General features: G+C 53.9%; 1 protein-coding gene across 1 annotated transcript in view; it reads left to right on the forward strand.

The window, feature by feature from the left end:
- RASGEF1A (RasGEF domain family member 1A) overlaps nucleotides 1-25,516 on the forward strand; it is a gene marked incomplete at its 3' end in the record, with an annotated part of 425,528 nt that overhangs the window by 181,636 nt on the left and 218,376 nt on the right. The window lies entirely within an intron of this gene.

Genomic DNA, 25,516 nt, shown 5'->3' on the forward strand with positions numbered 1-25,516 from the left:
TTCTGCCTTCAGCTTGCCATGGGGGCACTTTCAGCCGGGCCGGGTGGCCCAGTGACCCGACAGCCAGAGAGGCTGTCTGCAGACTGACTGCCCTTTGTTTCTCCAGAGTCAGGACTCTGGACCCAGAAATACATGCCTTGACTCGGGCTTGCAGCTTTTTAAGCTGTTGGTGTCTGTGGGTGTTGGCATCTGGAAAACGTGGCTGGTTTTCCTGAACCCGGAGCCTGTAAAAGCCTGGATATTTGCTGGGCGGGCTTTGCTCATCCCTGTGCCCTCTCTTTCTCTGGAGAGTCTCTGCAAACGTTTGTCTTCCCTTTCTATCTGATCCTCTTCCTTCTGTTTTCACAACCCTGCGTGGGGAAAAGTGACCTAAAGCCAGGTCAGCTGAATTAAAAGGGAGGTGATTGAGTTCACGGCCGGTACATCAGTGACTTCAGGGGACTATTTATTTATTTATTTATTTTTGGCCATGCTGTGTGGCATGTAGGATCTTAGTTCCATGACGAGGGATGAAACCCGTGCCACCTGCAGTGGAAACGGGGCGTCTTAGCCACTTGACCTCTTGGGAGGTCCCAGGCTTTTTAATTTAGAGCTGTGGGGTGCGGTAGGGTGGGATAGTACCCTCGTAAACTTGGAGAGAGAAGATATCCCCATCTGTAGGGCACTTCCTTGTGCTAAGAGGGAGAGGGGAAAGGAAATCAGGCTGCCAGGTGCCCAAGGCCAGTGCAGCCCCCGGGGCTCCGCAGGGAAGAAGGGCTGAGAGTTGCCATTAGAGCCGACGTCCACAAGAGGGCGCTGGAGCACCAGCGGTTCCCTCGTGTGCATCCCTGGCCAAGCCTCCAGGTTCGGACATGGGGATTGAGGAAAGTCAAGGACGTGCCCAGAGGAAAGGGGTTGTTACTGGGCACCTCTGATTCGCTTGCAGAAATTGCCTCCTCTCACAGAGTGGGCTGAATTCTGCCTTCAGCTTGCCATGGGGGCACTTTCAGCCGGGCCGGGTGGCCCAGTGACCCGACAGCCAGAGAGGCTGTCTGCAGACTGACTGCCCTTTGTTTCTCCAGAGTCAGGACTCTGGACTCAGAAACACCTGGCTTGACTTGGGTTTCCAGCTTTTAAGCTGCTGGTCTCTGTGTGTGTTGGCATCTGGAAAACGGGGCTGTCGTCCTGAACCTGGAGCCTGTAAAAACCCTGGTGTTTGCTGGCGGGCTGCGCTCATCCCTGTGCCCTTTCGTTTTCCCGAGAGTTCTCTCCAAAAGTTTGTCTTCCCTTTCCATCTGATCCTCTTCCTTCTGTTTCCACAACTGTGCCTGGGGTAACCTGACCTAAAGCCAGATCACTTGAAGTATGTGGGAGATGATTGATATAAACCCTGGTACATCGGTAAATGCAGTGGGCCCATTTATTTATTTATTTATATTTGGGCATGCTGTGTGGCATGTAGGATCTTAGTTCCCCGACCAAGGATCAAACCCATACGCCCTGCAGTGGAAGAATGGAGCCTCAACCACTGGAGGAACAGAGAAGTCCTGGGCTGATTAATTTAAAGTAGTAGGATGTGGTAGGGAGGGATGAGTACCCTGGGAGACTTGGAGAGAGAAAATATCGCCATCTCTAGGGCAGTTCATTGTCGTAAGAGGGAGAGGGGGAAGGAAATCAGGCGGGCAGGCGCCCTGGGCCAGTGCAGCCCCTAGAGCTGGCAAGGGAGGCAGGAGGAAGGGCTATAAGTTGCTATTAGAGACGAAGGCCACAAGAGGGCGCCGGAGCGCCAGCGGAGCCCACCTGTGGATCCCTGGCCAAAATTCCAGGTTTTGAGATGGGGTTGGAGATGGGGTTAGCAGAACCGTAAGGACGTGCCCAGAGCAAAGGGGTTAGTTACGGGCCCCTCTGATTCAGTGGCTCAAATTGCCTCGCCACACAGGGGGGCAGTGGTCTGCCTTCAGCATCCGATGGGGACACTTCCAGCCAGGTTGTGGCCCAGTGGTCAGACGGCCAGACAGGTTGCCTGTAGACTGAGTTCCCTTTGTTTCTCCAGAGTCAGGACTCTGGACCCAGAAATACGTGACTTGACTTGGGCTTGCAGCTTTTAAAGCTGTTGGCCTCTGTGGGTGTTGGCATCTTGAAAACGGGGCTGGTTTTCCTGAACCTGGAGCCTGTAAAAGCCTGGATATTTACTGGGCGGGCTTTGCTCATCCCTGTGCCGTCTCTTTCTCTGGAGAGTTCTCCGCAAACGTTAGTCTTCCCTTTCTATCTGATCCTCTTCCTTCTGTTTCCACAACCCTGCGTGGGGAAAAGTGACCTAAAGCCAGGTCAGCTGAATTAAAAGGGAGGTGATTGAGTTCAAGCCCGGCACATCAGTGACTTCAGGGTGTTATTTATTTATTTATTTATATTTGGACACGCCGTGTAGTATGTAGGATCTTAATGTTAGTTCCATGACGAGGGATGAAACCCGTGCCACCTGCAGTGGAAACGGGGCGTCTTAGCCACTTGACCTCTTGGGAGGTCCCGGGCTTTTTAATTTAAAGCAGTGGGGTGCGGTAGGGGGGGATAGTACCCTCGTAAACTTGGAGAGAGAAGATATCCCCATCTGTAGGGCACTTGCTTGTGCTAAGAGGGAGAGGGGAAAGGAAATCAGGCTGCCAGGTGCCCAAGGCCAGTGCAGCCCCCGGGGCTCCGCAGGGAAGAAGGGCTGAGAGTTGCCATTAGAGCCGACGTCCACAAGAGGGCGCCGGAGCACCAGCGGTACCCTCGTGTGCATCCCTGGCCAAGCCTCCAGGTTCGGACATGGGGTTTGCGGAAAGTCAAGGACGTGCCCAGAGGAAAGGGGTTGTTACTGGGCACCTGTGATTCACTTGCTGAAATTGCCTCCTCTCACAGAGTGGGCTGAATTCTGCCTTCAGCTTGCCATGGGGGCACTTTCAGCCGGGCCGGGTGGCCCAGTGACCCGACAGCCAGAGAGGCTGTCTGCAGACTGACTGCCCTTTGTTTCTCCAGAGTCAGGACTCTGGACCCAGAAATACATGCCTTGACTCGGGCTTGCAGCTTTTTAAGCTGTTGGTGTCTGTGGGTGTTGGCATCTGGAAAACGTGGCTGGTTTTCCTGAACCCGGAGCCTGTAAAAGCCTGGATATTTGCTGGGCGGGCTTTGCTCATCCCTGTGCCCTCTCTTTCTCTGGAGAGTCTCTGCAAACGTTTGTCTTCCCTTTCTATCTGATCCTCTTCCTTCTGTTTTCACAACCCTGCGTGGGGAAAAGTGACCTAAAGCCAGGTCAGCTGAATTAAAAGGGAGGTGATTGAGTTCACGGCCGGTACATCAGTGACTTCAGGGGACTATTTATTTCTTTATTTATTTTTGGCCATGCTGTGTGGCATGTAGGATCTTAGTTCCATGACGAGGGATGAAACCCGTGCCACCTGCAGTGGAAACGGGGCGTCTTAGCCACTTGACCTCTTGGGAGGTCCCAGGCTTTTTAATTTAGAGCTGTGGGGTGCGGTAGGGTGGGATAGTACCCTCGTAAACTTGGAGAGAGAAGATATCCCCATCTGTAGGGCACTTCCTTGTGCTAAGAGGGAGAGGGGAAAGGAAATCAGGCTGCCAGGTGCCCAAGGCCAGTGCAGCCCCCGGGGCTCCGCAGGGAAGAAGGGCTGAGAGTTGCCATTAGAGCCGACGTCCACAAGAGGGCGCTGGAGCACCAGCGGTTCCCTCGTGTGCATCCCTGGCCAAGCCTCCAGGTTCGGACATGGGGATTGAGGAAAGTCAAGGACGTGCCCAGAGGAAAGGAGTTGTTACTGGGCACCTCTGATTCGCTTGCTGAAATTGCCTCCTCTCACAGAGTGGGCTGAATTCTGCCTTCAGCTTGCCATGGGGGCACTTTCAGCCGGGCCGGGTGGCCCAGTGACCCGACAGCCAGAGAGGCTGTCTGCAGACTGACTGCCCTTTGTTTCTCCAGAGTCAGGACTCTGGACCCAGAAATACGTGCTTTGACTCGGGCTTGCAGCTTTTTAAGCTGTTGGGCACTGTGGGTGTTGGCATCTGGAAAACGGGGCTGGTTTTCCTGAACCTGGAGCCTGTAAAAGCCTGGATATTTGCTGGGCGGGCTTTGCTCATCCCTGTGCCGTCTCTTTCTCTAGAGAGTTCTCCGCATACGTTTGTCTTCCCTTTCTATCTGATCCTCTTCCTTCTGTTTCCACAACCCTGCGTGGGGAAAACTGACCTAGAGCGAGATCAGCTGAATTAAAAGGGAGGTGATTGAGTTCAAGCCCGGCACATCAGTGACTTCAGGGTGTTATTTATTTATTTATTTATATTTGGACACGCCGTGTAGTATGTAGGATCTTAATGTTAGTTCCATGACGAGGGATGAAACCCGTGCCACCTGCAGTGGAAACGGGGGGTCTTAGCCACTTGACCTCTTGGGAGGTCCCGGGCTTTTTAATTTAAAGCAGTGGGGTGCGGTAGGGGGGGATAGTACCCTCGTAAACTTGGAGAGAGAAGATATCCCCATCTGTAGGGCACTTCATTGTGCTAAGAGGGAGAGGGGAAAGGAAATCAGGCTGCCAGGTGCCCAAGGCCAGTGCAGCCCCCGGGGCTCCGCAGGGAAGAAGGGCTGAGAGTTGCCATTAGAGCCGACGTCCACAAGAGGGCGCCGGAGCACCAGCGGTACCCTCGTGTGCATCCCTGGCCAAGCCTCCAGGTTCGGACATGGGGTTTGCGGAAAGTCAAGGACGTGCCCAGAGGAAAGGGGTTGTTACTGGGCACCTCTGATTCACTTGCTGAAATTGCCTCCTCTCACAGAGTGGGCTGAATTCTGCCTTCTGCTTGCCATGGGGGCACTTTCAGCCGGGCCGGGTGGCCCAGTGACCCGACAGCCAGAGAGGCTGTCTGCAGACTGACTGCCCTTTGTTTCTCCAGAGTCAGGACTCTGGACCCAGAAATACATGCCTTGACTCGGGCTTGCAGCTTTTTAAGCTGTTGGCGTCTGTGGGTGTTGGCATCTGGAAAACGTGGCTGGTTTTCCTGAACCCGGAGCCTGTAAAAGCCTGGATATTTGCTGGGCGGGCTTTGCTCATCCCTGTGCCCTCTCTTTCTCTGGAGAGTCTCTGCAAACGTTTGTCTTCCCTTTCTATCTGATCCTCTTCCTTCTGTTTTCACAACCCTGCGTGGGGAAAAGTGACCTAAAGCCAGGTCAGCTGAATTAAAAGGGAGGTGATTGAGTTCACGGCCGGTACATCAGTGACTTCAGGGGACTATTTATTTATTTATTTATTTTTGGCCATGCTGTGTGGCATGTAGGATCTTAGTTCCATGACGAGGGATGAAACCCGTGCCACCTGCAGTGGAAACGGGGCGTCTTAGCCACTTGACCTCTTGGGAGGTCCCAGGCTTTTTAATTTAGAGCTGTGGGGTGCGGTAGGGTGGGATAGTACCCTCGTAAACTTGGAGAGAGAAGATATCCCCATCTGTAGGGCACTTCCTTGTGCTAAGAGGGAGAGGGGAAAGGAAATCAGGCTGCCAGGTGCCCAAGGCCAGTGCAGCCCCCGGGGCTCCGCAGGGAAGAAGGGCTGAGAGTTGCCATTAGAGCCGACGTCCACAAGAGGGCGCTGGAGCACCAGCGGTTCCCTCGTGTGCATCCCTGGCCAAGCCTCCAGGTTCGGACATGGGGATTGAGGAAAGTCAAGGACGTGCCCAGAGGAAAGGGGTTGTTACTGGGCACCTCTGATTCGCTTGCTGAAATTGCCTCCTCTCACAGAGTGGGCTGAATTCTGCCTTCAGCTTGCCATGGGGGCACTTTCAGCCGGGCCGGGTGGCCCAGTGACCCGACAGCCAGAGAGGCTGTCTGCAGACTGACTGCCCTTTGTTTCTCCAGAGTCAGGACTCTGGACTCAGAAACACCTGGCTTGACTTGGGCTTCCAGCTTTTAAGCTGCTGGTCTCTGTGTGTGTTGGCATCTGGAAAACGGGGCTGTCGTCCTGAACCTGGAGCCTGTAAAAACCCTGGTGTTTGCTGGCGGGCTGCGCTCATCCCTGTGCCCTTTCGTTTTCCCGAGAGTTCTCTCCAAAAGTTTGTCTTCCCTTTCCATCTGATCCTCTTCCTTCTGTTTCCACAACTGTGCCTGGGGTAACCTGACCTAAAGCCAGATCACTTGAAGTATGTGGGAGATGATTGATATAAACCCTGGTACATCGGTAAATGCAGTGGGCCCATTTATTTATTTATTTATATTTGGGCATGCTGTGTGGCATGTAGGATCTTAGTTCCCCGACCAAGGATCAAACCCATACGCCCTGCAGTGGAAGAATGGAGCCTCAACCACTGGAGGAACAGAGAAGTCCTGGGCTGATTAATTTAAAGTAGTAGGATGTGGTAGGGAGGGATGAGTACCCTGGGAGACTTGGAGAGAGAAAATATCGCCATCTCTAGGGCAGTTCATTGTCGTAAGAGGGAGAGGGGGAAGGAAATCAGGCGGGCAGGCGCCCTGGGCCAGTGCAGCCCCTAGAGCTGGCAAGGGAGGCAGGAGGAAGGGCTATAAGTTGCTATTAGAGACGAAGGCCACAAGAGGGCGCCGGAGCGCCAGCGGAGCCCACCTGTGGATCCCTGGCCAAAATTCCAGGTTTTGAGATGGGGTTGGAGATGGGGTTAGCAGAACCGTAAGGACGTGCCCAGAGCAAAGGGGTTAGTTACGGGCCCCTCTGATTCAGTGGCTCAAATTGCCTCGCCGCACAGGGGGGCAGTGGTCTGCCTTCAGCATCCGATGGGGACACTTCCAGCCAGGTTGTGGCCCAGTGGTCAGACGGCCAGACAGGTTGCCTGTAGACTGAGTTCCCTTTGTTTCTCCAGAGTCAGGACTCTGGACCCAGAAATACGTGACTTGACTTGGGCTTGCAGCTTTTAAAGCTGTTGGCCTCTGTGGGTGTTGGCATCTTGAAAACGGGGCTGGTTTTCCTGAACCTGGAGCCTGTAAAAGCCTGGATATTTGCTGGGCGGGCTTTGCTCATCCCTGTGCCGTCTCTTTCTCTGGAGAGTTCTCCGCAAACGTTAGTCTTCCCTTTCTATCTGATCCTCTTCCTTCTGTTTCCACAACCCTGCGTGGGGAAAAGTGACCTAAAGCCAGGTCAGCTGAATTAAAAGGGAGGTGATTGAGTTCAAGCCCGGCACATCAGTGACTTCAGGGTGTTATTTATTTATTTATTTATATTTGGACACGCCGTGTAGTATGTAGGATCTTAATGTTAGTTCCATGACGAGGGATGAAACCCGTGCCACCTGCAGTGGAAACGGGGCGTCTTAGCCACTTGACCTCTTGGGAGGTCCCGGGCTTTTTAATTTAAAGCAGTGGGGTGCGGTAGGGGGGGATAGTACCCTCGTAAACTTGGAGAGAGAAGATATCCCCATCTGTAGGGCACTTCATTGTGCTAAGAGGGAGAGGGGAAAGGAAATCAGGCTGCCAGGTGCCCAAGGCCAGTGCAGCCCCCGGGGCTCCGCAGGGAAGAAGGGCTGAGAGTTGCCATTAGAGCCGACGTCCACAAGAGGGCGCCGGAGCACCAGCGGTACCCTCGTGTGCATCCCTGGCCAAGCCTCCAGGTTCGGACATGGGGTTTGCGGAAAGTCAAGGACGTGCCCAGAGGAAAGGGGTTGTTACTGGGCACCTGTGATTCACTTGCTGAAATTGCCTCCTCTCACAGAGTGGGCTGAATTCTGCCTTCAGCTTGCCATGGGGGCACTTTCAGCTGGGCCGGGTGGCCCAGTGACCCGACAGCCAGAGAGGCTGTCTGCAGACTGACTGCCCTTTGTTTCTCCAGAGTCAGGACTCTGGACCCAGAAATACATGCCTTGACTCGGGCTTGCAGCTTTTTAAGCTGTTGGTGTCTGTGGGTGTTGGCATCTGGAAAACGTGGCTGGTTTTCCTGAACCCGGAGCCTGTAAAAGCCTGGATATTTGCTGGGCGGGCTTTGCTCATCCCTGTGCCCTCTCTTTCTCTGGAGAGTCTCTGCAAACGTTTGTCTTCCCTTTCTATCTGATCCTCTTCCTTCTGTTTTCACAACCCTGCGTGGGGAAAAGTGACCTAAAGCCAGGTCAGCTGAATTAAAAGGGAGGTGATTGAGTTCACGGCCGGTACATCAGTGACTTCAGGGGACTATTTATTTATTTATTTATTTTTGGCCATGCTGTGTGGCATGTAGGATCTTAGTTCCATGACGAGGGATGAAACCCGTGCCACCTGCAGTGGAAACGGGGCGTCTTAGCCACTTGACCTCTTGGGAGGTCCCAGGCTTTTTAATTTAGAGCTGTGGGGTGCGGTAGGGTGGGATAGTACCCTCGTAAACTTGGAGAGAGAAGATATCCCCATCTGTAGGGCACTTCCTTGTGCTAAGAGGGAGAGGGGAAAGGAAATCAGGCTGCCAGGTGCCCAAGGCCAGTGCAGCCCCCGGGGCTCCGCAGGGAAGAAGGGCTGAGAGTTGCCATTAGAGCCGACGTCCACAAGAGGGCGCTGGAGCACCAGCGGTTCCCTCGTGTGCATCCCTGGCCAAGCCTCCAGGTTCGGACATGGGGATTGAGGAAAGTCAAGGACGTGCCCAGAGGAAAGGGGTTGTTACTGGGCACCTCTGATTCGCTTGCAGAAATTGCCTCCTCTCACAGAGTGGGCTGAATTCTGCCTTCAGCTTGCCATGGGGGCACTTTCAGCCGGGCCGGGTGGCCCAGTGACCCGACAGCCAGAGAGGCTGTCTGCAGACTGACTGCCCTTTGTTTCTCCAGAGTCAGGACTCTGGACTCAGAAACACCTGGCTTGACTTGGGTTTCCAGCTTTTAAGCTGCTGGTCTCTGTGTGTGTTGGCATCTGGAAAACGGGGCTGTCGTCCTGAACCTGGAGCCTGTAAAAACCCTGGTGTTTGCTGGCGGGCTGCGCTCATCCCTGTGCCCTTTCGTTTTCCCGAGAGTTCTCTCCAAAAGTTTGTCTTCCCTTTCCATCTGATCCTCTTCCTTCTGTTTCCACAACTGTGCCTGGGGTAACCTGACCTAAAGCCAGATCACTTGAAGTATGTGGGAGATGATTGATATAAACCCTGGTACATCGGTAAATGCAGTGGGCCCATTTATTTATTTATTTATATTTGGGCATGCTGTGTGGCATGTAGGATCTTAGTTCCCCGACCAAGGATCAAACCCATACGCCCTGCAGTGGAAGAATGGAGCCTCAACCACTGGAGGAACAGAGAAGTCCTGGGCTGATTAATTTAAAGTAGTAGGATGTGGTAGGGAGGGATGAGTACCCTGGGAGACTTGGAGAGAGAAAATATCGCCATCTCTAGGGCAGTTCATTGTCGTAAGAGGGAGAGGGGGAAGGAAATCAGGCGGGCAGGCGCCCTGGGCCAGTGCAGCCCCTAGAGCTGGCAAGGGAGGCAGGAGGAAGGGCTATAAGTTGCTATTAGAGACGAAGGCCACAAGAGGGCGCCGGAGCGCCAGCGGAGCCCACCTGTGGATCCCTGGCCAAAATTCCAGGTTTTGAGATGGGGTTGGAGATGGGGTTAGCAGAACCGTAAGGACGTGCCCAGAGCAAAGGGGTTAGTTACGGGCCCCTCTGATTCAGTGGCTCAAATTGCCTCGCCGCACAGGGGGGCAGTGGTCTGCCTTCAGCATCCGATGGGGACACTTCCAGCCAGGTTGTGGCCCAGTGGTCAGACGGCCAGACAGGTTGCCTGTAGACTGAGTTCCCTTTGTTTCTCCAGAGTCAGGACTCTGGACCCAGAAATACGTGACTTGACTTGGGCTTGCAGCTTTTAAAGCTGTTGGCCTCTGTGGGTGTTGGCATCTTGAAAACGGGGCTGGTTTTCCTGAACCTGGAGCCTGTAAAAGCCTGGATATTTGCTGGGCGGGCTTTGCTCATCCCTGTGCCGTCTCTTTCTCTGGAGAGTTCTCCGCAAACGTTAGTCTTCCCTTTCTATCTGATCCTCTTCCTTCTGTTTCCACAACCCTGCGTGGGGAAAAGTGACCTAAAGCCAGGTCAGCTGAATTAAAAGGGAGGTGATTGAGTTCAAGCCCGGCACATCAGTGACTTCAGGGTGTTATTTATTTATTTATTTATATTTGGACACGCCGTGTAGTATGTAGGATCTTAATGTTAGTTCCATGACGAGGGATGAAACCCGTGCCACCTGCAGTGGAAACGGGGCGTCTTAGCCACTTGACCTCTTGGGAGGTCCCGGGCTTTTTAATTTAAAGCAGTGGGGTGCGGTAGGGGGGGATAGTACCCTCGTAAACTTGGAGAGAGAAGATATCCCCATCTGTAGGGCACTTCATTGTGCTAAGAGGGAGAGGGGAAAGGAAATCAGGCTGCCAGGTGCCCAAGGCCAGTGCAGCCCCCGGGGCTCCGCAGGGAAGAAGGGCTGAGAGTTGCCATTAGAGCCGACGTCCACAAGAGGGCGCCGGAGCACCAGCGGTACCCTCGTGTGCATCCCTGGCCAAGCCTCCAGGTTCGGACATGGGGTTTGCGGAAAGTCAAGGACGTGCCCAGAGGAAAGGGGTTGTTACTGGGCACCTGTGATTCACTTGCTGAAATTGCCTCCTCTCACAGAGTGGGCTGAATTCTGCCTTCAGCTTGCCATGGGGGCACTTTCAGCTGGGCCGGGTGGCCCAGTGACCCGACAGCCAGAGAGGCTGTCTGCAGACTGACTGCCCTTTGTTTCTCCAGAGTCAGGACTCTGGACCCAGAAATACATGCCTTGACTCGGGCTTGCAGCTTTTTAAGCTGTTGGTGTCTGTGGGTGTTGGCATCTGGAAAACGTGGCTGGTTTTCCTGAACCCGGAGCCTGTAAAAGCCTGGATATTTGCTGGGCGGGCTTTGCTCATCCCTGTGCCCTCTCTTTCTCTGGAGAGTCTCTGCAAACGTTTGTCTTCCCTTTCTATCTGATCCTCTTCCTTCTGTTTTCACAACCCTGCGTGGGGAAAAGTGACCTAAAGCCAGGTCAGCTGAATTAAAAGGGAGGTGATTGAGTTCACGGCCGGTACATCAGTGACTTCAGGGGACTATTTATTTATTTATTTATTTTTGGCCATGCTGTGTGGCATGTAGGATCTTAGTTCCATGACGAGGGATGAAACCCGTGCCACCTGCAGTGGAAACGGGGCGTCTTAGCCACTTGACCTCTTGGGAGGTCCCAGGCTTTTTAATTTAGAGCTGTGGGGTGCGGTAGGGTGGGATAGTACCCTCGTAAACTTGGAGAGAGAAGATATCCCCATCTGTAGGGCACTTCCTTGTGCTAAGAGGGAGAGGGGAAAGGAAATCAGGCTGCCAGGTGCCCAAGGCCAGTGCAGCCCCCGGGGCTCCGCAGGGAAGAAGGGCTGAGAGTTGCCATTAGAGCCGACGTCCACAAGAGGGCGCTGGAGCACCAGCGGTTCCCTCGTGTGCATCCCTGGCCAAGCCTCCAGGTTCGGACATGGGGATTGAGGAAAGTCAAGGACGTGCCCAGAGGAAAGGGGTTGTTACTGGGCACCTCTGATTCGCTTGCAGAAATTGCCTCCTCTCACAGAGTGGGCTGAATTCTGCCTTCAGCTTGCCATGGGGGCACTTTCAGCCGGGCCGGGTGGCCCAGTGACCCGACAGCCAGAGAGGCTGTCTGCAGACTGACTGCCCTTTGTTTCTCCAGAGTCAGGACTCTGGACTCAGAAACACCTGGCTTGACTTGGGTTTCCAGCTTTTAAGCTGCTGGTCTCTGTGTGTGTTGGCATCTGGAAAACGGGGCTGTCGTCCTGAACCTGGAGCCTGTAAAAACCCTGGTGTTTGCTGGCGGGCTGCGCTCATCCCTGTGCCCTTTCGTTTTCCCGAGAGTTCTCTCCAAAAGTTTGTCTTCCCTTTCCATCTGATCCTCTTCCTTCTGTTTCCACAACTGTGCCTGGGGTAACCTGACCTAAAGCCAGATCACTTGAAGTATGTGGGAGATGATTGATATAAACCCTGGTACATCGGTAAATGCAGTGGGCCCATTTATTTATTTATTTATATTTGGGCATGCTGTGTGGCATGTAGGATCTTAGTTCCCCGACCAAGGATCAAACCCATACGCCCTGCAGTGGAAGAATGGAGCCTCAACCACTGGAGGAACAGAGAAGTCCTGGGCTGATTAATTTAAAGTAGTAGGATGTGGTAGGGAGGGATGAGTACCCTGGGAGACTTGGAGAGAGAAAATATCGCCATCTCTAGGGCAGTTCATTGTCGTAAGAGGGAGAGGGGGAAGGAAATCAGGCGGGCAGGCGCCCTGGGCCAGTGCAGCCCCTAGAGCTGGCAAGGGAGGCAGGAGGAAGGGCTATAAGTTGCTATTAGAGACGAAGGCCACAAGAGGGCGCCGGAGCGCCAGCGGAGCCCACCTGTGGATCCCTGGCCAAAATTCCAGGTTTTGAGATGGGGTTGGAGATGGGGTTAGCAGAACCGTAAGGACGTGCCCAGAGCAAAGGGGTTAGTTACGGGCCCCTCTGATTCAGTGGCTCAAATTGCCTCGCCGCACAGGGGGGCAGTGGTCTGCCTTCAGCATCCGATGGGGACACTTCCAGCCAGGTTGTGGCCCAGTGGTCAGACGGCCAGACAGGTTGCCTGTAGACTGAGTTCCCTTTGTTTCTCCAGAGTCAGGACTCTGGACCCAGAAATACGTGACTTGACTTGGGCTTGCAGCTTTTAAAGCTGTTGGCCTCTGTGGGTGTTGGCATCTTGAAAACGGGGCTGGTTTTCCTGAACCTGGAGCCTGTAAAAGCCTGGATATTTGCTGGGCGGGCTTTGCTCATCCCTGTGCCGTCTCTTTCTCTGGAGAGTTCTCCGCAAACGTTAGTCTTCCCTTTCTATCTGATCCTCTTCCTTCTGTTTCCACAACCCTGCGTGGGGAAAAGTGACCTAAAGCCAGGTCAGCTGAATTAAAAGGGAGGTGATTGAGTTCAAGCCCGGCACATCAGTGACTTCAGGGTGTTATTTATTTATTTATTTATATTTGGACACGCCGTGTAGTATGTAGGATCTTAATGTTAGTTCCATGACGAGGGATGAAACCCGTGCCACCTGCAGTGGAAACGGGGCGTCTTAGCCACTTGACCTCTTGGGAGGTCCCGGGCTTTTTAATTTAAAGCAGTGGGGTGCGGTAGGGGGGGATAGTACCCTCGTAAACTTGGAGAGAGAAGATATCCCCATCTGTAGGGCACTTCATTGTGCTAAGAGGGAGAGGGGAAAGGAAATCAGGCTGCCAGGTGCCCAAGGCCAGTGCAGCCCCCGGGGCTCCGCAGGGAAGAAGGGCTGAGAGTTGCCATTAGAGCCGACGTCCACAAGAGGGCGCCGGAGCACCAGCGGTACCCTCGTGTGCATCCCTGGCCAAGCCTCCAGGTTCGGACATGGGGTTTGCGGAAAGTCAAGGACGTGCCCAGAGGAAAGGGGTTGTTACTGGGCACCTGTGATTCACTTGCTGAAATTGCCTCCTCTCACAGAGTGGGCTGAATTCTGCCTTCAGCTTGCCATGGGGGCACTTTCAGCCGGGCCGGGTGGCCCAGTGACCCGACAGCCAGAGAGGCTGTCTGCAGACTGACTGCCCTTTGTTTCTCCAGAGTCAGGACTCTGGACCCAGAAATACATGCCTTGACTCGGGCTTGCAGCTTTTTAAGCTGTTGGTGTCTGTGGGTGTTGGCATCTGGAAAACGTGGCTGGTTTTCCTGAACCCGGAGCCTGTAAAAGCCTGGATATTTGCTGGGCGGGCTTTGCTCATCCCTGTGCCCTCTCTTTCTCTGGAGAGTCTCTGCAAACGTTTGTCTTCCCTTTCTATCTGATCCTCTTCCTTCTGTTTTCACAACCCTGCGTGGGGAAAAGTGACCTAAAGCCAGGTCAGCTGAATTAAAAGGGAGGTGATTGAGTTCACGGCCGGTACATCAGTGACTTCAGGGGACTATTTATTTATTTATTTATTTTTGGCCATGCTGTGTGGCATGTAGGATCTTAGTTCCATGACGAGGGATGAAACCCGTGCCACCTGCAGTGGAAACGGGGCGTCTTAGCCACTTGACCTCTTGGGAGGTCCCAGGCTTTTTAATTTAGAGCTGTGGGGTGCGGTAGGGTGGGATAGTACCCTCGTAAACTTGGAGAGAGAAGATATCCCCATCTGTAGGGCACTTCCTTGTGCTAAGAGGGAGAGGGGAAAGGAAATCAGGCTGCCAGGTGCCCAAGGCCAGTGCAGCCCCCGGGGCTCCGCAGGGAAGAAGGGCTGAGAGTTGCCATTAGAGCCGACGTCCACAAGAGGGCGCTGGAGCACCAGCGGTTCCCTCGTGTGCATCCCTGGCCAAGCCTCCAGGTTCGGACATGGGGATTGAGGAAAGTCAAGGACGTGCCCAGAGGAAAGGGGTTGTTACTGGGCACCTCTGATTCGCTTGCAGAAATTGCCTCCTCTCACAGAGTGGGCTGAATTCTGCCTTCAGCTTGCCATGGGGGCACTTTCAGCCGGGCCGGGTGGCCCAGTGACCCGACAGCCAGAGAGGCTGTCTGCAGACTGACTGCCCTTTGTTTCTCCAGAGTCAGGACTCTGGACTCAGAAACACCTGGCTTGACTTGGGTTTCCAGCTTTTAAGCTGCTGGTCTCTGTGTGTGTTGGCATCTGGAAAACGGGGCTGTCGTCCTGAACCTGGAGCCTGTAAAAACCCTGGTGTTTGCTGGCGGGCTGCGCTCATCCCTGTGCCCTTTCGTTTTCCCGAGAGTTCTCTCCAAAAGTTTGTCTTCCCTTTCCATCTGATCCTCTTCCTTCTGTTTCCACAACTGTGCCTGGGGTAACCTGACCTAAAGCCAGATCACTTGAAGTATGTGGGAGATGATTGATATAAACCCTGGTACATCGGTAAATGCAGTGGGCCCATTTATTTATTTATTTATATTTGGGCATGCTGTGTGGCATGTAGGATCTTAGTTCCCCGACCAAGGATCAAACCCATACGCCCTGCAGTGGAAGAATGGAGCCTCAACCACTGGAGGAACAGAGAAGTCCTGGGCTGATTAATTTAAAGTAGTAGGATGTGGTAGGGAGGGATGAGTACCCTGGGAGACTTGGAGAGAGAAAATATCGCCATCTCTAGGGCAGTTCATTGTCGTAAGAGGGAGAGGGGGAAGGAAATCAGGCGGGCAGGCGCCCTGGGCCAGTGCAGCCCCTAGAGCTGGCAAGGGAGGCAGGAGGAAGGGCTATAAGTTGCTATTAGAGACGAAGGCCACAAGAGGGCGCCGGAGCGCCAGCGGAGCCCACCTGTGGATCCCTGGCCAAAATTCCAGGTTTTGAGATGGGGTTGGAGATGGGGTTAGCAGAACCGTAAGGACGTGCCCAGAGCAAAGGGGTTAGTTACGGGCCCCTCTGATTCAGTGGCTCAAATTGCCTCGCCGCACAGGGGGGCAGTGGTCTGCCTTCAGCATCCGATGGGGACACTTCCAGCCAGGTTGTGGCCCAGTGGTCAGACGGCCAGACAGGTTGCCTGTAGACTGAGTTCCCTTTGTTTCTCCAGAGTCAGGACTCTGGACCCAGAAATACGTGACTTGACTTGGGCTTGCAGCTTTTAAAGCTGTTGGCCTCTGTGGGTGTTGGCATCTTGAAAACGGGGCTGGTTTTCCTGAACCTGGAGCCTGTAAAAGCCTGGATATTTGCTGGGCGGGCTTTGCTCATCCCTGTGCCGTCTCTTTCTCTGGAGAGTTCTCCGCAAACGTTAGTCTTCCCTTTCTATCTGATCCTCTTCCTTCTGTTTCCACAACCCTGCGTGGGGAAAAGTGACCTAAAGCCAGGTCAGCTGAATTAAAAGGGAGGTGATTGAGTTCAAGCCCGGCACATCAGTGACTTCAGGGTGTTATTTATTTATTTATTTATATTTGGACACGCCGTGTAGTATGTAGGATCTTAATGTTAGTTCCATGACGAGGGATGAAACCCGTGCCACCTGCAGTGGAAACGGGGCGTCTTAGCCACTTGACCTCTTGGGAGGTCCCGGGCTTTTTAATTTAAAGCAGTGGGGTGCGGTAGGGGGGGATAGTACCCTCGTAAACTTGGAGAGAGAAGATATCCCCATCTGTAGGGCACTTCATTGTGCTAAGAGGGAGAGGGGAAAGGAAATCAGGCTGCCAGGTGCCCAAGGCCAGTGCAGCCCCCGGGGCTCCGCAGGGAAGAAGGGCTGAGAGTTGCCATTAGAGCCGACGTCCACAAGAGGGCGCCGGAGCACCAGCGGTACCCTCGTGTGCATCCCTGGCCAAGCCTCCAGGTTCGGACATGGGGTTTGCGGAAAGTCAAGGACGTGCCCAGAGGAAAGGGGTTGTTACTGGGCACCTGTGATTCACTTGCTGAAATTGCCTCCTCTCACAGAGTGGGCTGAATTCTGCCTTCAGCTTGCCATGGGGGCACTTTCAGCCGGGCCGGGTGGCCCAGTGACCCGACAGCCAGAGAGGCTGTCTGCAGACTGACTGCCCTTTGTTTCTCCAGAGTCAGGACTCTGGACCCAGAAATACATGCCTTGACTCGGGCTTGCAGCTTTTTAAGCTGTTGGTGTCTGTGGGTGTTGGCATCTGGAAAACGTGGCTGGTTTTCCTGAACCCGGAGCCTGTAAAAGCCTGGATATTTGCTGGGCGGGCTTTGCTCATCCCTGTGCCCTCTCTTTCTCTGGAGAGTCTCTGCAAACGTTTGTCTTCCCTTTCTATCTGATCCTCTTCCTTCTGTTTTCACAACCCTGCGTGGGGAAAAGTGACCTAAAGCCAGGTCAGCTGAATTAAAAGGGAGGTGATTGAGTTCACGGCCGGTACATCAGTGACTTCAGGGGACTATTTATTTATTTATTTATTTTTGGCCATGCTGTGTGGCATGTAGGATCTTAGTTCCATGACGAGGGATGAAACCCGTGCCACCTGCAGTGGAAACGGGGCGTCTTAGCCACTTGACCTCTTGGGAGGTCCCAGGCTTTTTAATTTAGAGCTGTGGGGTGCGGTAGGGTGGGATAGTACCCTCGTAAACTTGGAGAGAGAAGATATCCCCATCTGTAGGGCACTTCCTTGTGCTAAGAGGGAGAGGGGAAAGGAAATCAGGCTGCCAGGTGCCCAAGGCCAGTGCAGCCCCCGGGGCTCCGCAGGGAAGAAGGGCTGAGAGTTGCCATTAGAGCCGACGTCCACAAGAGGGCGCTGGAGCACCAGCGGTTCCCTCGTGTGCATCCCTGGCCAAGCCTCCAGGTTCGGACATGGGGATTGAGGAAAGTCAAGGACGTGCCCAGAGGAAAGGGGTTGTTACTGGGCACCTCTGATTCGCTTGCAGAAATTGCCTCCTCTCACAGAGTGGGCTGAATTCTGCCTTCAGCTTGCCATGGGGGCACTTTCAGCCGGGCCGGGTGGCCCAGTGACCCGACAGCCAGAGAGGCTGTCTGCAGACTGACTGCCCTTTGTTTCTCCAGAGTCAGGACTCTGGACTCAGAAACACCTGGCTTGACTTGGGTTTCCAGCTTTTAAGCTGCTGGTCTCTGTGTGTGTTGGCATCTGGAAAACGGGGCTGTCGTCCTGAACCTGGAGCCTGTAAAAACCCTGGTGTTTGCTGGCGGGCTGCGCTCATCCCTGTGCCCTTTCGTTTTCCCGAGAGTTCTCTCCAAAAGTTTGTCTTCCCTTTCCATCTGATCCTCTTCCTTCTGTTTCCACAACTGTGCCTGGGGTAACCTGACCTAAAGCCAGATCACTTGAAGTATGTGGGAGATGATTGATATAAACCCTGGTACATCGGTAAATGCAGTGGGCCCATTTATTTATTTATTTATATTTGGGCATGCTGTGTGGCATGTAGGATCTTAGTTCCCCGACCAAGGATCAAACCCATACGCCCTGCAGTGGAAGAATGGAGCCTCAACCACTGGAGGAACAGAGAAGTCCTGGGCTGATTAATTTAAAGTAGTAGGATGTGGTAGGGAGGGATGAGTACCCTGGGAGACTTGGAGAGAGAAAATATCGCCATCTCTAGGGCAGTTCATTGTCGTAAGAGGGAGAGGGGGAAGGAAATCAGGCGGGCAGGCGCCCTGGGCCAGTGCAGCCCCTAGAGCTGGCAAGGGAGGCAGGAGGAAGGGCTATAAGTTGCTATTAGAGACGAAGGCCACAAGAGGGCGCCGGAGCGCCAGCGGAGCCCACCTGTGGATCCCTGGCCAAAATTCCAGGTTTTGAGATGGGGTTGGAGATGGGGTTAGCAGAACCGTAAGGACGTGCCCAGAGCAAAGGGGTTAGTTACGGGCCCCTCTGATTCAGTGGCTCAAATTGCCTCGCCACACAGGGGGGCAGTGGTCTGCCTTCAGCATCCGATGGGGACACTTCCAGCCAGGTTGTGGCCCAGTGGTCAGACGGCCAGACAGGTTGCCTGTAGACTGAGTTCCCTTTGTTTCTCCAGAGTCAGGACTCTGGACCCAGAAATACGTGACTTGACTTGGGCTTGCAGCTTTTAAAGCTGTTGGCCTCTGTGGGTGTTGGCATCTTGAAAACGGGGCTGGTTTTCCTGAACCTGGAGCCTGTAAAAGCCTGGATATTTGCTGGGCGGGCTTTGCTCATCCCTGTGCCGTCTCTTTCTCTGGAGAGTTCTCCGCAAACGTTAGTCTTCCCTTTCTATCTGATCCTCTTCCTTCTGTTTCCACAACCCTGCGTGGGGAAAAGTGACCTAAAGCCAGGTCAGCTGAATTAAAAGGGAGGTGATTGAGTTCAAGCCCGGCACATCAGTGACTTCAGGGTGTTATTTATTTATTTATTTATATTTGGACACGCCGTGTAGTATGTAGGATCTTAATGTTAGTTCCATGACGAGGGATGAAACCCGTGCCACCTGCAGTGGAAACGGGGCGTCTTAGCCACTTGACCTCTTGGGAGGTCCCGGGCTTTTTAATTTAAAGCAGTGGGGTGCGGTAGGGGGGGATAGTACCCTCGTAAACTTGGAGAGAGAAGATATCCCCATCTGTAGGGCACTTCATTGTGCTAAGAGGGAGAGGGGAAAGGAAATCAGGCTGCCAGGTGCCCAAGGCCAGTGCAGCCCCCGGGGCTCCGCAGGGAAGAAGGGCTGAGAGTTGCCATTAGAGCCGACGTCCACAAGAGGGCGCCGGAGCACCAGCGGTACCCTCGTGTGCATCCCTGGCCAAGCCTCCAGGTTCGGACATGGGGTTTGCGGAAAGTCAAGGACGTGCCCAGAGGAAAGGGGTTGTTACTGGGCACCTGTGATTCACTTGCTGAAATTGCCTCCTCTCACAGAGTGGGCTGAATTCTGCCTTCAGCTTGCCATGGGGGCACTTTCAGCCGGGCCGGGTGGCCCAGTGACCCGACAGCCAGAGAGGCTGTCTGCAGACTGACTGCCCTTTGTTTCTCCAGAGTCAGGACTCTGGACCCAGAAATACATGCCTTGACTCGGGCTTGCAGCTTTTTAAGCTGTTGGCGTCTGTGGGTGTTGGCATCTGGAAAACGTGGCTGGTTTTCCTGAACCCGGAGCCTGTAAAAGCCTGGATATTTGCTGGGCGGGCTTTGCTCATCCCTGTGCCCTCTCTTTCTCTGGAGAGTCTCTGCAAACGTTTGTCTTCCCTTTCTATCTGATCCTCTTCCTTCTGTTTTCACAACCCTGCGTGGGGAAAAGTGACCTAAAGCCAGGTCAGCTGAATTAAAAGGGAGGTGATTGAGTTCACGGCCGGTACATCAGTGACTTCAGGGGACTATTTATTTCTTTATTTATTTTTGGCCATGCTGTGTGGCATGTAGGATCTTAGTTCCATGACGAGGGATGAAACCCGTGCCACCTGCAGTGGAAACGGGGCGTCTTAGCCACTTGACCTCTTGGGAGGTCCCAGGCTTTTTAATTTAGAGCTGTGGGGTGCGGTAGGGTGGGATAGTACCCTCGTAAACTTGGAGAGAGAAGATATCCCCATCTGTAGGGCACTTCCTTGTGCTAAGAGGGAGAGGGGAAAGGAAATCAGGCTGCCAGGTGCCCAAGGCCAGTGCAGCCCCCGGGGCTCCGCAGGGAAGAAGGGCTGAGAGTTGCCATTAGAGCCGACGTCCACAAGAGGGCGCTGGAGCACCAGCGGTTCCCTCGTGTGCATCCCTGGCCAAGCCTCCAGGTTCGGACATGGGGATTGAGGAAAGTCAAGGACGTGCCCAGAGGAAAGGGGTTGTTACTGGGCACCTCTGATTCGCTTGCTGAAATTGCCTCCTCTCACAGAGTGGGCTGAATTCTGCCTTCAGCTTGCCATGGGGGCACTTTCAGCCGGGCCGGGTGGCCCAGTGACCCGACAGCCAGAGAGGCTGTCTGCAGACTGACTGCCCTTTGTTTCTCCAGAGTCAGGACTCTGGACCCAGAAATACGTGCTTTGACTCGGGCTTGCAGCTTTTTAAGCTGTTGGCCACTGTGGGTGTTGGCATCTGGAAAACGGGGCTGGTTTTCCTGAACCTGGAGCCTGTAAAAGCCTGGATATTTGCTGGGCGGGCTTTGCTCATCCCTGTGCCGTCTCTTTCTCTAGAGAGTTCTCCGCATACGTTTGTCTTCCCTTTCTATCTGATCCTCTTCCTTCTGTTTCCACAACCCTGCGTGGGGAAAACTGACCTAGAGCGAGATCAGCTGAATTAAAAGGGAGGTGATTGAGTTCAAGCCCGGCACATCAGTGACTTCAGGGTGTTATTTATTTATTTATTTATATTTGGACACGCCGTGTAGTATGTAGGATCTTAATGTTAGTTCCATGACGAGGGATGAAACCCGTGCCACCTGCAGTGGAAACGGGGGGTCTTAGCCACTTGACCTCTTGGGAGGTCCCGGGCTTTTTAATTTAAAGCAGTGGGGTGCGGTAGGGGGGGATAGTACCCTCGTAAACTTGGAGAGAGAAGATATCCCCATCTGTAGGGCACTTCATTGTGCTAAGAGGGAGAGGGGAAAGGAAATCAGGCTGCCAGGTGCCCAAGGCCAGTGCAGCCCCCGGGGCTCCGCAGGGAAGAAGGGCTGAGAGTTGCCATTAGAGCCGACGTCCACAAGAGGGCGCCGGAGCACCAGCGGTACCCTCGTGTGCATCCCTGGCCAAGCCTCCAGGTTCGGACATGGGGTTTGCGGAAAGTCAAGGACGTGCCCAGAGGAAAGGGGTTGTTACTGGGCACCTCTGATTCACTTGCTGAAATTGCCTCCTCTCACAGAGTGGGCTGAATTCTGCCTTCTGCTTGCCATGGGGGCACTTTCAGCCGGGCCGGGTGGCCCAGTGACCCGACAGCCAGAGAGGCTGTCTGCAGACTGACTGCCCTTTGTTTCTCCAGAGTCAGGACTCTGGACCCAGAAATACATGCCTTGACTCGGGCTTGCAGCTTTTTAAGCTGTTGGCGTCTGTGGGTGTTGGCATCTGGAAAACGTGGCTGGTTTTCCTGAACCCGGAGCCTGTAAAAGCCTGGATATTTGCTGGGCGGGCTTTGCTCATCCCTGTGCCCTCTCTTTCTCTGGAGAGTCTCTGCAAACGTTTGTCTTCCCTTTCTATCTGATCCTCTTCCTTCTGTTTTCACAACCCTGCGTGGGGAAAAGTGACCTAAAGCCAGGTCAGCTGAATTAAAAGGGAGGTGATTGAGTTCACGGCCGGTACATCAGTGACTTCAGGGGACTATTTATTTATTTATTTATTTTTGGCCATGCTGTGTGGCATGTAGGATCTTAGTTCCATGACGAGGGATGAAACCCGTGCCACCTGCAGTGGAAACGGGGCGTCTTAGCCACTTGACCTCTTGGGAGGTCCCAGGCTTTTTAATTTAGAGCTGTGGGGTGCGGTAGGGTGGGATAGTACCCTCGTAAACTTGGAGAGAGAAGATATCCCCATCTGTAGGGCACTTCCTTGTGCTAAGAGGGAGAGGGGAAAGGAAATCAGGCTGCCAGGTGCCCAAGGCCAGTGCAGCCCCCGGGGCTCCGCAGGGAAGAAGGGCTGAGAGTTGCCATTAGAGCCGACGTCCACAAGAGGGCGCTGGAGCACCAGCGGTTCCCTCGTGTGCATCCCTGGCCAAGCCTCCAGGTTCGGACATGGGGATTGAGGAAAGTCAAGGACGTGCCCAGAGGAAAGGGGTTGTTACTGGGCACCTCTGATTCGCTTGCTGAAATTGCCTCCTCTCACAGAGTGGGCTGAATTCTGCCTTCAGCTTGCCATGGGGGCACTTTCAGCCGGGCCGGGTGGCCCAGTGACCCGACAGCCAGAGAGGCTGTCTGCAGACTGACTGCCCTTTGTTTCTCCAGAGTCAGGACTCTGGACCCAGAAATACGTGCTTTGACTCGGGCTTGCAGCTTTTTAAGCTGTTGGCCACTGTGGGTGTTGGCATCTGGAAAACGGGGCTGGTTTTCCTGAACCTGGAGCCTGTAAAAGCCTGGATATTTGCTGGGCGGGCTTTGCTCATCCCTGTGCCGTCTCTTTCTCTAGAGAGTTCTCCGCATACGTTTGTCTTCCCTTTCTATCTGATCCTCTTCCTTCTGTTTCCACAACCCTGCGTGGGGAAAACTGACCTAGAGCGAGATCAGCTGAATTAAAAGGGAGGTGATTGAGTTCAAGCCCGGCACATCAGTGACTTCAGGGTGTTATTTATTTATTTATTTATATTTGGACACGCCGTGTAGTATGTAGGATCTTAATGTTAGTTCCATGACGAGGGATGAAACCCGTGCCACCTGCAGTGGAAACGGGGGGTCTTAGCCACTTGACCTCTTGGGAGGTCCCGGGCTTTTTAATTTAAAGCAGTGGGGTGCGGTAGGGGGGGATAGTACCCTCGTAAACTTGGAGAGAGAAGATATCCCCATCTGTAGGGCACTTCATTGTGCTAAGAGGGAGAGGGGAAAGGAAATCAGGCTGCCAGGTGCCCAAGGCCAGTGCAGCCCCCGGGGCTCCGCAGGGAAGAAGGGCTGAGAGTTGCCATTAGAGCCGACGTCCACAAGAGGGCGCCGGAGCACCAGCGGTACCCTCGTGTGCATCCCTGGCCAAGCCTCCAGGTTCGGACATGGGGTTTGCGGAAAGTCAAGGACGTGCCCAGAGGAAAGGGGTTGTTACTGGGCACCTCTGATTCACTTGCTGAAATTGCCTCCTCTCACAGAGTGGGCTGAATTCTGCCTTCTGCTTGCCATGGGGGCACTTTCAGCCGGGCCGGGTGGCCCAGTGACCCGACAGCCAGAGAGGCTGTCTGCAGACTGACTGCCCTTTGTTTCTCCAGAGTCAGGACTCTGGACCCAGAAATACATGCCTTGACTCGGGCTTGCAGCTTTTTAAGCTGTTGGCGTCTGTGGGTGTTGGCATCTGGAAAACGTGGCTGGTTTTCCTGAACCCGGAGCCTGTAAAAGCCTGGATATTTGCTGGGCGGGCTTTGCTCATCCCTGTGCCCTCTCTTTCTCTGGAGAGTCTCTGCAAACGTTTGTCTTCCCTTTCTATCTGATCCTCTTCCTTCTGTTTTCACAACCCTGCGTGGGGAAAAGTGACCTAAAGCCAGGTCAGCTGAATTAAAAGGGAGGTGATTGAGTTCACGGCCGGTACATCAGTGACTTCAGGGGACTATTTATTTATTTATTTATTTTTGGCCATGCTGTGTGGCATGTAGGATCTTAGTTCCATGACGAGGGATGAAACCCGTGCCACCTGCAGTGGAAACGGGGCGTCTTAGCCACTTGACCTCTTGGGAGGTCCCAGGCTTTTTAATTTAGAGCTGTGGGGTGCGGTAGGGTGGGATAGTACCCTCGTAAACTTGGAGAGAGAAGATATCCCCATCTGTAGGGCACTTCCTTGTGCTAAGAGGGAGAGGGGAAAGGAAATCAGGCTGCCAGGTGCCCAAGGCCAGTGCAGCCCCCGGGGCTCCGCAGGGAAGAAGGGCTGAGAGTTGCCATTAGAGCCGACGTCCACAAGAGGGCGCTGGAGCACCAGCGGTTCCCTCGTGTGCATCCCTGGCCAAGCCTCCAGGTTCGGACATGGGGATTGAGGAAAGTCAAGGACGTGCCCAGAGGAAAGGGGTTGTTACTGGGCACCTCTGATTCGCTTGCTGAAATTGCCTCCTCTCACAGAGTGGGCTGAATTCTGCCTTCAGCTTGCCATGGGGGCACTTTCAGCCGGGCCGGGTGGCCCAGTGACCCGACAGCCAGAGAGGCTGTCTGCAGACTGACTGCCCTTTGTTTCTCCAGAGTCAGGACTCTGGACTCAGAAACACCTGGCTTGACTTGGGCTTCCAGCTTTTAAGCTGCTGGTCTCTGTGTGTGTTGGCATCTGGAAAACGGGGCTGTCGTCCTGAACCTGGAGCCTGTAAAAACCCTGGTGTTTGCTGGTGGGCTGCGCTCATCCCTGTGCCCTTTCGTTTTCCCGAGAGTTCTCTCCAAAAGTTTGTCTTCCCTTTCCATCTGATCCTCTTCCTTCTGTTTCCACAACTGTGCCTGGGGTAACCTGACCTAAAGCCAGATCACTTGAAGTATGTGGGAGATGATTGATATAAACCCTGGTACATCGGTAAATGCAGTGGGCCCATTTATTTATTTATTTATATTTGGGCATGCTGTGTGGCATGTAGGATCTTAGTTCCCCGACCAAGGATCAAACCCATACGCCCTGCAGTGGAAGAATGGAGCCTCAACCACTGGAGGAACAGAGAAGTCCTGGGCTGATTAATTTAAAGTAGTAGGATGTGGTAGGGAGGGATGAGTACCCTGGGAGACTTGGAGAGAGAAAATATCGCCATCTCTAGGGCAGTTCATTGTCGTAAGAGGGAGAGGGGGAAGGAAATCAGGCGGGCAGGCGCCCTGGGCCAGTGCAGCCCCTAGAGCTGGCAAGGGAGGCAGGAGGAAGGGCTATAAGTTGCTATTAGAGACGAAGGCCACAAGAGGGCGCCGGAGCGCCAGCGGAGCCCACCTGTGGATCCCTGGCCAAAATTCCAGGTTTTGAGATGGGGTTGGAGATGGGGTTAGCAGAACCGTAAGGACGTGCCCAGAGCAAAGGGGTTAGTTACGGGCCCCTCTGATTCAGTGGCTCAAATTGCCTCGCCGCACAGGGGGGCAGTGGTCTGCCTTCAGCATCCGATGGGGACACTTCCAGCCAGGTTGTGGCCCAGTGGTCAGACGGCCAGACAGGTTGCCTGTAGACTGAGTTCCCTTTGTTTCTCCAGAGTCAGGACTCTGGACCCAGAAATACGTGACTTGACTTGGGCTTGCAGCTTTTAAAGCTGTTGGCCTCTGTGGGTGTTGGCATCTTGAAAACGGGGCTGGTTTTCCTGAACCTGGAGCCTGTAAAAGCCTGGATATTTGCTGGGCGGGCTTTGCTCATCCCTGTGCCGTCTCTTTCTCTGGAGAGTTCTCCGCAAACGTTAGTCTTCCCTTTCTATCTGATCCTCTTCCTTCTGTTTCCACAACCCTGCGTGGGGAAAAGTGACCTAAAGCCAGGTCAGCTGAATTAAAAGGGAGGTGATTGAGTTCAAGCCCGGCACATCAGTGACTTCAGGGTGTTATTTATTTATTTATTTATATTTGGACACGCCGTGTAGTATGTAGGATCTTAATGTTAGTTCCATGAC

This window comes from Leucopleurus acutus (genome assembly GCF_964270905.1).
Source record: "Leucopleurus acutus genome assembly, chromosome: 14".
Taxonomy (NCBI): Eukaryota; Metazoa; Chordata; class Mammalia; order Artiodactyla; family Delphinidae; genus Leucopleurus; species Leucopleurus acutus.